Here is a 17107-nt window from a genome sequence, read left to right as displayed (position 1 = left end):
GAGAGCACAGGGGTCCGCCCGGCACGAGAGGTTTCTGCCTCAGGCTCCACAGGAGCCACCTTGGCTCCGGGACTCTGCGGAGGGCAGGCTGCATGGGTGAGGGGGTGGAATACAGAGGCCAGCAGTTTCTGGGACAGGCGAGAGCTAGAGACCTTCTGAGGCGGCGCCATTTTTGGCTCCAGACAACCAGCCACCTCCCTGGCCAAAGCAACACAGCTTCTGGGAAAGATCCTGTTTTGGGCCTTCATCTTCAGCCAGGAGGAGGTCCAAACACCAGATAACTGTGCACCTTCTCTGAAAGAGGAGAGCTTGCCTGCAGAGACTGCTCTGACCACTGAAACTCAGAGGAGAGAGCTAGTCTCCCATGTCGGCTGATAGAGGGTAACAAAATCACCAGAGGAACAATCTCTAAACAAAGACAACTGTAACAACTAACTCCAGAGATTGCCAGATGGCGAAAAATAAACGTAAGAATCCTACTAACAGAAACCAGGACCACTCACCATCATCAGAACCCAGAACGCCCACTTCACCCAGTCCAGGGCACCCTAACACACCTGAAAAGGTAGACCTGGATTTAAAAGCATATCTCATGATGATGGTAGAGGACATAAAGAAGGACTTTTATAACTCACTTAAAGAAATACAGGAGAACACTGCTAAAGAGTTACAAGTCCTTAAAGAAAAACAGGAAAACACAACCAAACAGGTAGAAGTCCTTATAGAAAAACAGGAAAACACATCCAAACAGATGATGGAAATGAACAAAACCATACTAGACCTAAAAAGGGAAGTAGACACAATAAAGAAAACCCAAAGCGAGGCAACGCTGGAGATAGAAACCCTAGGAAAGAAATCTGGAACCATAGATGCCAGCATCAGCAACAGAATACAAGAGATGGAAGAGAGAATCTCAGGTGCAGAAGATTCCATAGAGAACATCGGCACAACAATCAAAGAAAATACAAAATGCAAAAAGATCCTAACTCAAAACATCCAGGAAATCCAGGACACAATGAGAAGAACAAACCTACGGATAATAGGAGTGGATGAGAATGAAGATTTCCAACTCAAAGGACCAGCAAACATCTTCAACAAAATTATTGAAGAAAACTTCCCAAATCTAAAGAAAGAGATGCCCATGAACATACAAGAAGCCTACAGAACTCCAAATAGACTGGACCAGAAAAGAAATTCCTCCCGACACATAATAATCAGAACAACAAATGCACTAAATAAAGATAGAATACTAAAAGCAGTAAGGGAAAAAGGTCAAGTAACATATAAAGGCAAGCCTATCAGAATTACACCAGATTTTTCACCAGAGACTATGAAAGTCAGAAGAGCCTGGACAGATGTTATACAGACACTAAGAGAACACAAATTCCAGCCCAGGCTACTATACCCAGACAAACTCTCAATTACCATAGATGGAGAAACCAAAGTATTCCCGACAAAACTAAATTCACCCATTATCTCGCCACGAATCCAGCCCTTCAAAGGATAATAACAGAAAAAAACCAATACAAGGACGGGAACCACGCCCTAGAAAAAACAAGAAGATAATCCCTCAACAAAACTAAAAGAAGACAGCCACAAGAACAGAATGCCAACTTTAACAACAAAAATAACAGGAAGCAACAATTACTTTTCCTTAATATCTCTTGATATCAATGTACTCAACTCCCCAATAAAAAGACATAGACTAACAAACTGGCTACACAAACAAGACCCAACATTTTGCTGCTTACAGGAAACTCATCTCAGAGAAAAAGATAGTTTAATGAAAATGAAGCCACAACATACCCAAACTTATGGGACACAATGAAAGCATTCCTAAGAGGAAAACTCATAGTTCTGAGTGCCTCCAAAAAGAAACTAGAGAGAGCACACATTAGCAGCTTGACAACACACCTAAAAGCTCTAGAACAAAAGGAAGCAAATTCACCCAAGAGGAGTAGAAGGCAGGAAATAATCAAACTCAGGGGTGAAATCAACCAAGTGGAAACAAGAAGAACTATTCAAAGAATCAACCAATCAAGGAGCTGGTTCTTTGAGAAAAATCAACAAGATTGATAAACCCTTAGCCAGACTCACTAGAGGGCACAGGGAAAGCATACTAATTAACAAAATCAGAAATGAAAAGGGAGACATAACAACAGATCCTGAAGAAATCCAAAACACCATCAGATCCTTCTACAGAAGGCTATACTCAACAAAACTGGAAAACCTGGATGAAATGGACAAGTTTCTAGACAGATACCAGGTACCAAAGCTAAATCAAGATCAGGTTAATGATTTCAACAGTCCTATATCCCCTAAAGAAATAGAAGCAGTCATTAATAGTCTCCCAGCCAAAAAAAGCCCAGGACCAGATGGGTTTAGGGCAGAGTTCTATCAGACCTTCAAAGAAGACCTAATTCCAGTTCTTCACAAACTATTCCACAAAATAGAAACGGAAGGTACTCTACCCAACTCATTCTATGAAGCCACAATTACCCTGATACCTAAACCACAAAAAGACCCAACAAAGATAGAGAACTTCAGACCAATTTCCCTTATGAATATCAATGCAAAAATCCTCAATAAAGTTCTTGCTAACCGAATCCAAGAACACATCAAAACAATCATCCATCCTGACCAAGTAGGTTTCATCCCAGGGATGCAGGGATGGTTCAATATATGGAAATCCATCAATGTAATCCAGTATATAAACAAACTCAAAGACAAAAACCACATGATCGTCTCGTTAGATGCTGAGAAAGCATTTGACAAAATCCAACACCCATTCATGATAAAAGTCTTGGAAAGATCAGGAATTCAAGGCCCATACCTAAACATGATAAAAGCAATCTACAGCAAACCAATAGCCAACATCAAAGTAAATGGTGAGAAGCTGGAAGCAATCCCACTAAAATCAGGGACTAGACAAGGCTGTCCACTCTCGCCCTACCTATTCAACATTGTACTTGAAGTCCTAGCCAGAGCAATTAGACAACAAAAGGAGATAGAGGGGATACAAATTGGAAAGGAAGAAGTCAAAATATCACTTTTTGCAGATGATATGATAGTATATATAAGTGACCCTAAAAATTCCACCAGAGAACTACTAAGCCTGATAAACAGCTTCAATGAAGTAGCTGAATATAAAATTAACTCAAACGAGTCAATGGCCTTTCTGTACACAAAGGATAAACAGGCTGAGAAAGAAATTAGGGAAACAACACCCTTCTCAATAGTCACAAATAATATAAAATACCTTGGCGTGACTCTAACTAAGGAAGTGAAAGATCTGTATGATAAGAACTTCAAGTCTCTAAAGAAAGAAATTAAAGAAGATCTCAGAAGACAGAAAGATCTCCCATGCTCATGGATTGGCAGGATCAACATTGTAAAAATGGCTATCTTGCCAAAAGCAATCTACAGATTCAATGCAATCCCCACCAAAATTCCAACTCAATTCTTCAACGAATTAGAAGGAGCAATCTGCAAATTCATCTGGAATAACAAAAAACCTAGGATAGCAAAAACTCTTCTCAAGGATAAAAGAACCTCTGGTGGAATCACCATGCCGGACCTAAAACTGTACTACAGAGCAATTGTGATCAAAACTGCATGGTACTGGTATAGTGACAGACAAGTAGACCAATGGAACAGAATTAAAGACCCAGAGATGAACCCACACACCTATGGTCACTTGATCTTTGACAGGGGAGCTAAAACCATCCAGTGGAAAACAGAGCATTTTCAACAAATTGTGCTGGCACAACTGGCTGTTATCATGTAGAAGAATTCGAATTGATCCATTTCTATCTCCTTGTACTAAGGTCAAATCTAAGTGGATTAAGGAACTCCACATAAAACCAGAGACACTGAAACTTATAGAGGAGAAAGTAGGGAAAAGCCTCGAAGATATGGGTACAGGGGGAAAATTCCTGAATAGAACAGCAATGGCTTGTGCTGTAAGATCGAGAATCGACAAATGGGACCTCATAAAATTGCAAAGCTTCTGCAAAGCAAAAGACACCGTCAATAAGACAAAAAGGCCACTAACAGATTGGGAAAGGATCTTTACCTATCCCAAATCGGATAGGGGACTAATATCCAATATATATAAAGAACTCAAGAAGGTGGACTCCAGAAAATCAAATAACTCCATTAAAAAATGGGGCTCAGAGCTGAACAAAGAATTCTCACCTAAGGAATACCGAATGCAGAGAAACACCTGAAAAAATGTTCAACATCCTTAATCATCAGGGAAATGCAAATCAAAACAACCCTGAGATTCCACTCCACTCCAGTCAGAATGGCTAAGATCAAAAACTCAGGTGACAGCAGATGCTGGCGAGGATGTGGAGAAAGGGGAACACGCCTCCATTGTTGGTGGGATTGCAAGCTTGTACAACCACTCTGGAAATCAGTCTGGCGGTTCCTCAGAAAATTGGACATAGTACTACCGGAGGATCCCGCAATACCTCTCCGGGGCATATATCCAGAAGATGTCCCAACCGGTAAGAAGGACACATGCTCCACTATGTTCATAGCAGCCTTGTTTATAATAGCCAGAAGCTGGAAAGAACCCAGATGCCCCTCAACAGAGGAATGGATACTGAAAATGTGGTACATTTACACAATGGAGTACTACTCAGCTATTTGAAAATGAATTTATGAAATTCCTAGGCAAATGGATGGACCTGGAGGGTATCATCCTGAGTGAGGTAACCCAGTCACAAAGGAACTCACACAATATGTACTCACTGATAAGTGGATATTAGCCCAGAAACTTAGGATACCCAAGATAAAAGATACAACTTGCCAAACGCATGAAATTCAAGAAGAACAAAGACCAAAGTGTGGACACTTTACCCTTTCTTAGAAATGGGAACAAAACACCCATGGAAGGAGTTACAGAGACAAAATTTGGAGCTGTGACGAAAGGATGGACCATCTAGTGATTGCCATATGCAGGGATCCATCCCAAAATCAGCATCCAAATGCTGACACCATTGCATAAACTAGCAAGATTTTGCTGAAAGGACCCAGATATAGCTCTCTCTTGTGAGACTATGCCGGGACCTAGCAAACACAGAAGTGGATGCTCACAGTCAGCTATTGGATGGATCACAGGGCCCCCAATGGAGGAGCTAGAGAAATTACCCAAGGAGCTAATGGGAACTGCAACCCTATAGGTGGAACAACAATGTGAACTAACCAGTACCCCGGAGCTCTTGTCTCTAGCTGCATATGTATCAAAAGATGGCCTAGTCGGCCATCACTGCAAAGAGAGGCCCATTGGACTTGCAAAATTTATATGCCCCAGTACAGGGGAACGCAAGGGCCAAAAAGGGGGAGTGGGTGGGTAGGGGACTGGGGGGTGGGTATCAGGGACCTTTGGGATAGCATTGAAAATGTAAACGAGGAAAATACCTAATTTTTAAAAAAGGGAAAAAAACAAAAACAAAACAAAAAAAGAAACCAAGACCACTGGGCATCATCAGATCCCAGTATGCCCACCACAGCAAGTCCTGGATACCCGAACACATCGGAAAAGCAAGATTCGGATCTAAAAATCATATCTCATGATGCTGGTAGAGGATTTTAAGAAGGGCATTAATAACTCACTTAAAGAAATACAGGGGAACACTGATAAACAGGCAGAAGCCCTTAAAGAGGAAGCACAAAAATTCCTCAAGGAATTACAGGAAAATACTGCTAAACAGGTAGAAGACCTTAAAGAGGAAACACAAAAATCCCTTAAAGAATTACAGGAAAACACAACCAAACAGGTGACAGATTTGAACAAAACTATCCAAGATCTAAAAATGGAAGTAGAAACAATGAAGAAAACCCAAAAGGAGACAACTCTGGAGATTGAAACCATAGGAGAGAAATCAGTAACCATAGATGCTAGCATCAGCAACAGAATACAAGATTGAAGAGAGAATCTCAGGTGCAGAAGATTTCATAGAGAACATGGACACTACAATCAAAGAAAATGCAAAAAGATACTAACCAAAAACATCCAGGAAATCCAGGATACAATGAGAAGACCAAACCTACCATTAATAGGTATAGATGAGAATGAAGATTTTCAACTTAAAGGGCCAGTAAATATCTTCAACAAAATTATAGATGAAAATTTCCCTAACCTAAAGAAAGAGATGCCCATGAACATACAAGAAGCCTAAAGAACTCCAAATAGACTAAACCAGAAAAGAAATTCCTCCTGACACATAATAATCAGAACAACAAATGCACTAAATACAGACAGAATATTAAAAGCAGTAAGGGAAAAAAGTAACATATAAAGACAGACCTATTAGAATTATACCAGACTTCTCACCAGACACTATGAAAGCCAGAAGATCCTGGACAGATGTTATACAACCCTAAGAGAACATAAATACCAGCCCAGGCTACTATACCCAGCAAAACTCTCAGTTACCATAGATGGGGAAACCAAAGTATTCCATGGCAAAAACCAAATTCACACAATATCTTTCCACAAATCCAGCCTTTCAGAGGATAATAATGGGAAAACACCAACACAAGGACAAAAACTACGCCCTAGAAAAAGCAAAAAAGTAATCCTTCAACAAACCTAAAAGAAGACAGCTGCAAGAATACTACATCTACTCCAGTGAAGTCTGCTTGACAGGCCGAAAGACCTAGAAGCATTCATGAAGCAAAGAGTTTCAAGGAAACTATGCCTCCTGGAACCTTGGGATTCCTATAGCCCATATACTCAAACCCTGTCCCTGAGTTAGTCTGGTGTATGGATCCACATGCTCTCTTTCAGTATTCGTTTATTATAAGTGCCTTTCAGGATTGATTTTTTGATATAGCTAAGCCTCCACCAGTGTTCCAATGGTTCCTAGAAAATCCTTGCAGCCAATGGTGTGCTTGGAATTCAGTAAGAATGTTACCTATTCAGTAACATTCAAATTCACTTCTAGTAGAGACAGTGAAACTAATTAGGCATTACAAAGAACAGAGCTAAAAAAAGCTCAGGGCTAGTCTGCATAGTGATTACTTAGGACAATAGTCGACTCTCACCCAAACCAGGAATACACAATGGCCTAGTGAATAGGTGGGTTAACCATGGAAGAGTTAATGGAAGGAAATTCCCCTGGTACAGGTTTCTTCACTAGGCCCAAAGGAATAGCATAGTCAGGTATTTACTAAGAACCCCTGGTGGTGGGTTTAATAATAGACTAGCATTACATCAGAGCATTCACCTGGCTCCACTTTAAGTGGTAAACACAGCCTGGTCCCCGCCATCTTTTGATGTATGCATTCCTTTTGTTTTGTGTCACTGTAACTTGGCAGATGTGTTCACCTGGTTTTTTTGTTTTTCTTCTGTATAAAAAAGTCTGGTGTTCATTTGGACAATACATTCAGATCCAACACAACTCTCGTGTCTGTTTCTATCTGTCAATTCTCGCCGACTCTTTGCCCACTTGCAACCAGAAACCCGTTCTGCGCAGATATGAGACCCAAAAGAAGTTAGAACAAGAACACAATCCCAACTCTAACAACAAAAATAACAGGAAGCAACAATTACTTTTCCTTAATATCAATTGACTCAATTCCCAAATAAAAAGACATAGACTAAGAGACTGGCTACATAAACAGGACCCAACTTTTTGCTGCTTACAGGAAACCCACCTCAGGGAAAAAAACAGACACTACCTCAGGGTAAAAGGCTGGAAAACAATTTTCCAAGCAAATGGTCCAAAGAAACAAGCTGTAGTAGCCATTCTAATATCGAATAAAATCAACTTCCAACCTAAAATTATCAAAAAAGACAAGGAGGGGCATGTCATACTCATCAAAAGTAAAATCTTCCAAGATGAACTCTCAATTCTGAATATCTATGCTCCAAATGCAAAGGCATCCACATTCATTAAAAAAACTATAGTAAAGCTCAAAGCACACATGGCACCTCACACAATAATAGTGGGAGACTTCAACACCCCACTCTCCTCAATGGACAGATTCTGGAAACAGAAACTAAACAGAGACACATTGAAACTAACAGAAGTTATGAAACAAATGCATTTAACAGATATCTATATAACATTTTATCTTAAAATAAAAGGATATACCTTCTTCTCAGCAGCTCATGGCACCTTCTCCAAAATTGACTGTATAATTGGTCACAAAACAGGCCTCAACAGATATAAAAATATTGAAATTATCCCATGCATCCTATCAGATCACCACAGACTAAGGCTGATCTTCAATAACAACATAAATAATAGAAAGCCAACATTCATGTGGAAGCCGAACTACACTCTACTCAATGATACCTTGGTCAAGGAAGAAATAAAGAAAGAAATTAAAGACTTTTTAGAGTTAAATGAAAATGAAGCCACAACATACCCAAACTTATGGGACACAATGAAAGCATTCCTAAGAGGAAAACTCATATCTGAGTGCCTCCAAAAAGAAACCAGAGAGAGCAGCTTGACAGCACACCTAAAAGCTCTAGAACAAAAGGAAGCAAATTCACCCTAGAGGAGTAGACGGCAGGAAATAATCAAACTCAGGGCTGAAATCAACCAAGTGGAAACAAGAAGAACTATTCAAAGAATCAACCAATCAAGGAGCTGGTTCTTTGAGAAAATCAACAAGATAGATAAACCCTTAGCTAGACTCACTAGAGGGCACAGGGACAAAATCCTAATTAACAAAATCAGAAATGAAAAGGGAGACATAACAACAGATCCTGAAGAAATCCAAAACACCATCAGATCCTTCTACAATTGGCTATACTCAACAAAACTGGAAAACATGGATAAAATGGACAACTTCCTAGACAGATAACAGGAACCAAAGTTAAATCAGGATCAGATTAATGATCTAAACAGTCCCATTTCCCCTAAAGAAATAGAAGCAGTCGTTAATAGTCTCCCAACCAAAAAAAAAAAAAAAAAAAAAAAAGCCTAAGACCAGATGGGTTTAGTGCAGAATTCTATCAGACCTTCAAAGAAGACCTAACTCCAGTTCTCCTCAAACTATTCCACAAAATAGAAACAGAAGGTTCTCCATCCAATTCATTCTATGAAGCCACAATTACCCAGATACATAGACCAACCACATAAAGACCCAACAAAGATAGAGGACTTCAGACCAATTTCCCTTATGAATATTGACACAAAACTACTCAATAAAATTCTTGCTAACCGAATCCAAGAACACATCAAAACAATCAACCATCATGATCAAGTAGGCTTCATTCTAGGGATGCAGGGATGGTTTAATATGTGGAAATCCATCAACATAATCCACTTTATAAACAAACTCAAAGACAGGGAAGATGGATGCTCAGAGGAAGCCTCAGTGTGCTCAGAGGCAAGTCACAGTGAAACAGAGAGAGCGCAGACATGTGGGGAAATTAGGGAGGGAGGGAACAGGTCATTATCTACAACCCCAGAGCTGTCATTCAGTACACACTGAGCTCTGAGCTGCAGGCTGTGACTTATTGCACCACCATGTGCTGCCTGACCCATCTTCCTTTCCTCTCTGGCTGCGCAGATCTCAGCTGCTTCTGTCACCATTCCCACGGCTGCCACTGGGCCTTTGCTCTCACACCTTCTTCAGGCTCTCCCCATGCTCACATTTCTAAGCCTTCCTGGAATACTTTGTCGAAAAGGGAAGCCTCTACTTGCAACCTTCTAAGCCTAACCTCTTTCCAGCTTTACTTTTTCCAATATTATAATGAGTTCAGGGGCCCAAGCTTTATTTTGCTTTTCTTTGCCATTAGAAACCAGAGCCCTCAAGATCACTGGGGACAGAGAATATTTTCAATACATGCTGCGCACAGCCATACTGCCTGCCAAGGTGGAGAGCTAACAGCAAGTCTGTGCCCCAGACTTGTACACACTTTCATCCACAGGCAGGTGGGTGGGAATGGAGGAGGTGCACATCTTCAGAGGGATCTTTCTACTGAGAATCCTCTGACCTCTGACACCATGGCAAAGTGCTGACCTCAGCAGAAGAACTGTCTGACCCAGACTCTCCTCATTCAGTGCCAAGGTGTGTGTGGCTACTGAGGAGTCACTGGGTGTACAGCAAAGCATCCAAGGGCCTCAGGATGAGAAGAGACACTATAGGCTAGAACTTGTACTCCTCTGACCTCTTTGTCTGCTCCAGCTTCCAGACATCAGTTTTCAGGCTTGTCTGGAGGTTAACATGCACTTGCACACTTATGGCATCTGGAGTTGAGGACCCTGGGGCTGAAGGCATGTACGCAGGTGACGTTCAGTCCTGTAGACTCAGGAACTGCTCTCTCTTTAGCCCCAGCAGTGCACACCATATTCCATTGTGTCTATTTTCTATTGAGGGGACCCAAAAACCCTCTTTACCAAGACAAGGGTCTCTTTCTGTGTATCTTCTTCAGACTCACTGACAACCTAGAGAGAGTGTCCATGGAATGTGGGGGGAGTGAAGAACAAGGGAGCTGGAGATAGCCTCTCCCTCCTGACAATGAAGGTCAGAAAAGGAAGTCTACCCACAGGAAGTTTTGAAGACACCCTGTGCCCTGAAAATCTCTCTATGAATGCTGTAGGAGCTTGAATGTCTGGAGCTGGGAGTGGGGGTCGGGGGGAACCCAGCCAATCCCAGGTTTGCTGGTCTGTTTCTAGGGAACTAGCTGCATTTACCAGAGCCAGGGATGGAAGTACCACTTGACATTTGCCTCTGCATCTTGCAGACCTCTTGAGGTAGCAGCCATTGGGATTAGAAAGAACCATGACACATGCACAATCTCTGAAACAATGGTGGTGATGTTGGCCTCGTGGCTAAGTAGGCCTGGCTCATCCTGGTACTTACAGGGTTCTTCTTACCTCTCAGCCTCAGTTTCCTGACCTGCCCTCTGAGATCACTAAGGAGATTTTCCCCACAGTCTCTGCAAAAGCCACCCCTTCCATCCACAGCCCTAATGCTTTGCAGGCCTATTGGCCTCAGGGTGACTTACCTAGGGCCAAGTGGAGGCCAAGGCAGAGCAGGGATCAGAACCACTGGGGGATGATGCACAGGCTCGATGAATTGCTAGACCATTCCCCTGGGAAAGAAGACCACAGGTCACATGGGGCACTGGCATCTGAATGAGCTCACAACATCCCTTCACTTGCCCCAAGTACCCAAGCAGAGCTGAGTGAGTGTGCATGTGTGTGTGGATGTGCATATATATATATGGCAGTCAGACTGGGACAGGAAAGTCCTGTCACCGGAGCACAACATCTCTTCCTAGGCTACAGCACTGTCTCAGTTTCCCCTTATGGTGCAGAGTCCCTCCATTTACAGTGATGATCACAGTTGCTATGTTTTTACTGCATATATATATATATATATATATATATATATATATATACACACACACACACACACACACACACACACACACATATGTGTGTGTGCATATAATTCCTATGATTCCCCCATTAACAGAAGCCTGATGAGATACTGGTCACCCTCAGCTGGTATTATATTATCACAAAGCTTGTGTGGGTGATGGTCATGGCCATGGCTCTCTGGACTCAGAATACTAATTATAACTCAACTGGTGACTGGGCTATCCAGATGCAGCTGTTTGTTGCTCCTGGATCTTTATCCCTTCTGGTCATTGGGATGCTTGGTGGAGCATCCTGGCTGGGCTTGGGAAGGCTCAAAGGAGCACCCAAGGTCCTGCTCTGGACCTTATTGGGGCTGACCCCAGCCAGGCCTTCTCCTCAAAGCCAATATTGCCCAGCCAAAGTTCCCTTGCTCAGGGAATGGCACACAGAAAATGTACACATGGTATAAAAATATATCCCAACTCAGAGAGCACACAATCCCTCACCAACCTGGGCAAAGAAATACACAGTCAGCATCATGAATATACACTAATCCCCCTGTAGAGCCAGCTCTGAAGGCCATCTCTTTCCTCCCTGTCTGCTCCCCACATGGGGACTGGAGGCCTCTTCCCAGCGAACAGGATTATGGAACTGTTCCTAAATAGTCTTGCACCTCACTGAAAGCTGTCACTGTCCCCTGAGATCCTCAGGACACCAAGGAGGGAGGCCCAGTATTTCCTCCATTTCCTTGAGAGGGAAAATGGGGCTCACAGGGAGGCTAGTAATTGACTCAAGAGCTAAGTGGCAGTCAGAATGGGACAGGAAAGTCCTGTCATCTGAGCACAACTTCTCTTCCTAGGCTACAGTACTGTCTCAGTTTCCCCTTATGGTGCAGTCTCTCCATTCACAGCAATGATCATTATTTCCTATGTTCTTACTGAACCAAGCACTGGTTTGCCCCAGAGTCTGTTCTAAAGAGCAGGAGGACCTAGGGCTCCCCTTGCTCTGAAGACTGGGGATAGGGGTGGGGACTGTGTGTCTGCCCACCTTCCACCCAGCCAGGTTGACTGGACACCATGAAGTCAAGAAGGCATCACTTCATTCATTACCTTGCATCAGTGCCTAGCCAGGAGCTATAAACAAAGCAGGCACTCAATACTCAGTGCTTTACAAAGGACTACCCCTGAATTCAGACTCAGACCAAAAATACAAGATCTGGACTAGAAAAGCCATGCACTTTCCTAATAGATATATGCACATTAGGGTTGGAATATGCACATTAGTGCAGGTGCCTCTGGAGGCCTGAAGAGGGCACCTGATCCCTCAGAGCTGGAGTTACCAGTGATTGTGAGCCTCTCAACATGGGAGGAAATGAACTAGGGTCTGCTCAAAGAACAGTAAGAACTCTTAAGCACAGAGCCACCCTGCAAGTGCCCATATGTATTTTTTATTAGATTTTTTAATTTATATTTCAGATGCTATCCCCTTTCCTGTTTCCCCTTCAAAAACCCCCTATCCCTTCCCCCCTTCCCTCTACTTTCTGGCCCAGGCATTCCCCTATACTGGGGCATAGAGCCCTCATAGGACCAAGGGCTTCTCCTCCCATTGATGACTGACTAGGCCATCCTCTGATACATATGCAGCTGGAGCCACAGTCCCTCCATATGTACTCTTTGTTGGTTTAGTCCCAGGGAGCTCTGGAGGTACTGGTTGTTTCATATTGTTGTTCCTCCTATGGAGCTGCAAACCCCTTCAGCTCCTTGGGTCCCATATGTATTTTTAACAGACTTTATTTCAGGGCAGTTTTAGACTCATAGAACAAACTAAGAGAGAGAGGTACAGAAACATCTCCTGGGCCCATTTGGTCAACACCTCCACCAGAATGGGGCATCTGTAGCATCAACAGTCATTGCCCTCACTCGGTCTACAGCCTACACAGCATTCATGCTTTGAGCTGCATGTTCTGGGTTCACAGATCCATGTCCTCTACAATGTATACAGACCAGCTTCACCGACCTCGGATAACCCGCGCTCCACCTTGTCCATATTTTCTCAAAGTGTTTCAAAGCCCCTAAATTCAATAGGTTCTAGGAGTTCTGATTTGACACTCATGGGGTCAAAGTGCAGGCAGATGGTGAAACCATGTGGAAGGTCATTGTTGGGAGCAACCTTGCTTGAATGTTAACTGCCTTGTCAGCCATAAGTGCTTACTGGCACAATTCCTCGCCTCTGTGGGAAAGTACTAGCCCAGTTGAGAACAAATGGCTATAGATCTTGCAGTTAGGTGCCTAGCAACCCATTCTGTTCTGTTCTTCCTGCTGAACTTTTTACCTAGCCAATATCCTGTTCTTGAGAACAGGTGCATTCTCCAGAGACAAAGTGACCCTAATCCACCCCCTGCACCTCATATCCTGCTTCTATGAGTATCTTACCTGTGTGGGAAAAAATAAAAATTTGTCAGCTTGATCACTTACTGACTTGCTGTCTGTTCTTTGTGTATCTTGTTCCCCCACTCTCTTCTAGGGGGTCCCCTAGTCCCTGTCGACCATCCCGCAGGCTGGGACAGGTCATCAGACACACAGCCTGGTGGTAACAGAAGAAATCACCAGGCAAGTAGGTATACAATGTCAGCTAGTGATTTCCTCATCCTGCCTTCCCCACAACCTTGGCCAAGAGCCATGCTCTAAGGGGCTTACTGAGGGAGAAGAGACTCTGGGACATGCCATGTCACTCTAGGCTAGCTTCTCAGCCCAGGCCCTGCTTTCTGCATTCACTACTGCTAACCAAATTGATCACAGAGTACACATGACATGATTTCTTGCAATCAGGAAGAAAAGTGAAATCATGATACTTGCACAGAAACAGAAGGAACTAGAAATCATTGTTAAGCAAATGATCCAGACTCAAAAAGGGAGGTGTGTGTGTGTGTGTGTGTGTGTGCATGTGGTGTGTGTATTTGTGTGAATGTATGTATATGGTGTGTGTGCATTTGTATGTGTGGTGTGTATGTGAGAATGTATGTATATGGCGAGTGTGCATATGTATGTGTGGTGTCTGTGTGCGTGTATGTGTGTGAATGTAAGTATGTAGCAAGTGTGCATGTGTATGTGTGTTGTATGTGTATATGAGTGAATGTATGTATATGGTGTGTGTGCATGGGTATGTGTGGTGTATGTATGTGTGTGAATGAAAGTATGTGGTGTGTGTGCGTGTGTATGTGTGGTGTATATGCATATGTCTGAATGTATGTATGTGGTATGTGTATGTGTGTTTGTATGGGGATATGTGTGTGGTGTGTGTTTCGTGTGTATGTAGTATATATGTGTGAGTGTGATGTATGTGTGGTACATGTGTGGTGTATGTGTGTGTATGTGTGTGAATTTATGTATATGTGTGTGTGTGCACTCCTGTTTTGTGTGTGTGTGTGTGTGTGTGTGTGTGTGTGTGTGTGTGTGTGAGAGAGACCTTATGAGAAGAGACCCCAGAGGACTTTCTTCCTAATTCCCAAGAAAATAACTGTTGGCCATGTTTCTGTTTTGTCTGTTGGGTTCTGAGGTTATAGGTGTGTACCAACCACCACATCTTATTTCCTTTCCATTTCATTCACTGTGCACAAGCCGTAATTACAGCCAACTTGGTGTTGTAAATATTACTTGTGGTTTTCTTACCCCCACATAAATCATGGAGGTATGAAACAAGAAGAAGAAGAAGAAGAAGAAGAAGAAGAAGAAGAAGAAGAAGAAGAAGAAGAAGAAGAAGAAGAGGAGGAGGAGGAGGAGGAGGAGGAGGAGGAGGAGGAGGAGGAAATAATAATATGAACTAATAAAATAAGTATATAAAATAAAAATAATAAAAATAAGAAATAAGAAAATAATAATAAATAAAAATAAAAATAATAACAAAAATATGAAGAAATAATAATGATATGAAATAGTAATAATAATCATTATAGCAGCAGTGATACTAACCATCTATTCTATTTTGTCTACTTCCTTATAAGAACCATGAGATGTCACTCTCCATATTCTGCCTAGGCTACTCATACCCCAAGGCTAGCCCTCTTAGCCATGCTCTCCCAATCGATCCACCCCATGGAACCTTCTTCCACTTCCCTCTCCTTTATGGTCTCTTCTGAAGACACCAAGGCCGGGATCTGAAGCACCATCGACCTTTCTTCTCACATGCTGCATGCATTAGTCGTCTTTATTGAGTGATCATGGGAGGCAGGAACAAAGCAGTAGGAATGATGTGATCATAATCCCCAAAATTATCGTAAAATATGGGTCCAGAGTCAAGGATCTTATATTAGATCAAATATTACTCATACTGTTTCCTCTCAGGCTGAACTTCTGAAACCTAGAAAATAACAGTCCTTTTAGACAAGGGTACATGATGATACACACACACACACACACATATATGATATAAAGATATATGGAAATATAGATGATATATAGATATATAGATGTGTAGAGGTATAGATGTATATATATATATATATATTTATAGTTATATGGATAGATATATAGATGTGTAGATATATAGATACATATAGATTTATAGATATATGGATAGATATATAGATGTATAGATATATAGATGATATATATATATAGATTTATAGATGATACATTGATATGTAGATAGATAGATAGATAGATAGATAGATAGATAGATAGATGAGATAGAGATATATAGATCGATATATTGATATATTGTTGTAGGGTGAAATGTTACATAAGGAGGTGTCAGTGTACGGACTTAAGGAGGTGAAGAGGATGGCAATCCGATAGGAAGAACAAAACTGTGAGCTAACCTGGACACTTCAGACCTCCCAGCCAAAAATCAAGGAGCATCCAGGGGCTGGCTCATTGCCCCAGGCACATGTATGGCAGAGGACTGCCTTGTCTCTCTGGGACAGGAACAGGATGTACTTAAATAAAAAAATAAATTAAAAAAGGAAAAATAGAAACATAATTGAATATAAATATATGTGTATATGTGTGTATATGTATATATATGTATATATATATACATATATATATATACATATATATATATGTATATGTATATGTATATGTATATGTATATATACACACACACACACACACACACATATATATGTTATCTGGCAGAAAAAATGGCATTAATACAATACTCTTTGACCTGGCTCCTGTGTGCAATATGAGTTGCTGTGATCTGTAACATGACACACAACTACAGCCAATGGCCTGTGTCACAATCGTCTGAGCTGACTTAACCCCGAAAGTGCATTGGATATATCTCCAAAGTAGGAAATTGAATATTGCTTGGATCAAGCTAAAGTCCCCAATTTACATACCTACCAATCTGGTCTGTCTTCATTCACCTGACATGAATAAATACATGCTGCAAAATTACAAAGTCACTCACCCTGTCACCATCAGGTCTTTTTTTTTTAATGGTGACTCCAAGGTTAGTGATTAAAACAGGCATCTCACAAAAGTAACTCATTCAAAAAGTGCCCTACTTGGCTACTTGTCCAGTGTAAGGAGAAAGAAAAACCTTGGGATTAATCACACATCGGGTTAAATCTAAGCTGAATACTTAGCTCAGATAGCGCCATTCCATTCCATGATGTTGGTACTTGATAATGTAATAAGGACCAACATTTATCACTCTCTGGTTAATAACTCTGAGCTCATTTATATTGTCAAAGAAGGCCTTAAATATTCCAACAAAGCTAAATTACAAGAAAAACACTATAACCCCCAAATGTATAGAGACGA

The 17107-nt window shown here is 41.7% G+C and overlaps 1 long non-coding RNA gene across 2 annotated transcripts in view; it reads right to left on the bottom strand.

Annotated features, from left to right (window-relative positions):
* Positions 1–17107, bottom strand: part of Gm40312 — a 35569-nt gene that overhangs the window by 8189 nt on the left and 10273 nt on the right. For both annotated transcript variants that reach the window (XR_872514.1, XR_872513.2), the window contains exon 2: positions 10982–11068. This is a non-coding gene — a long non-coding RNA (predicted gene, 40312). The remainder of the gene's footprint in view (positions 1–10981; positions 11069–17107) is intronic.

The sequence above is a fragment of the Mus musculus genome, chromosome 12, assembly GCF_000001635.26.
Source record: "Mus musculus strain C57BL/6J chromosome 12, GRCm38.p6 C57BL/6J".
Classification (NCBI taxonomy): domain Eukaryota; kingdom Metazoa; phylum Chordata; class Mammalia; order Rodentia; family Muridae; genus Mus; species Mus musculus.
This window is presented reverse-complemented; position numbering and strand designations above follow the sequence as displayed.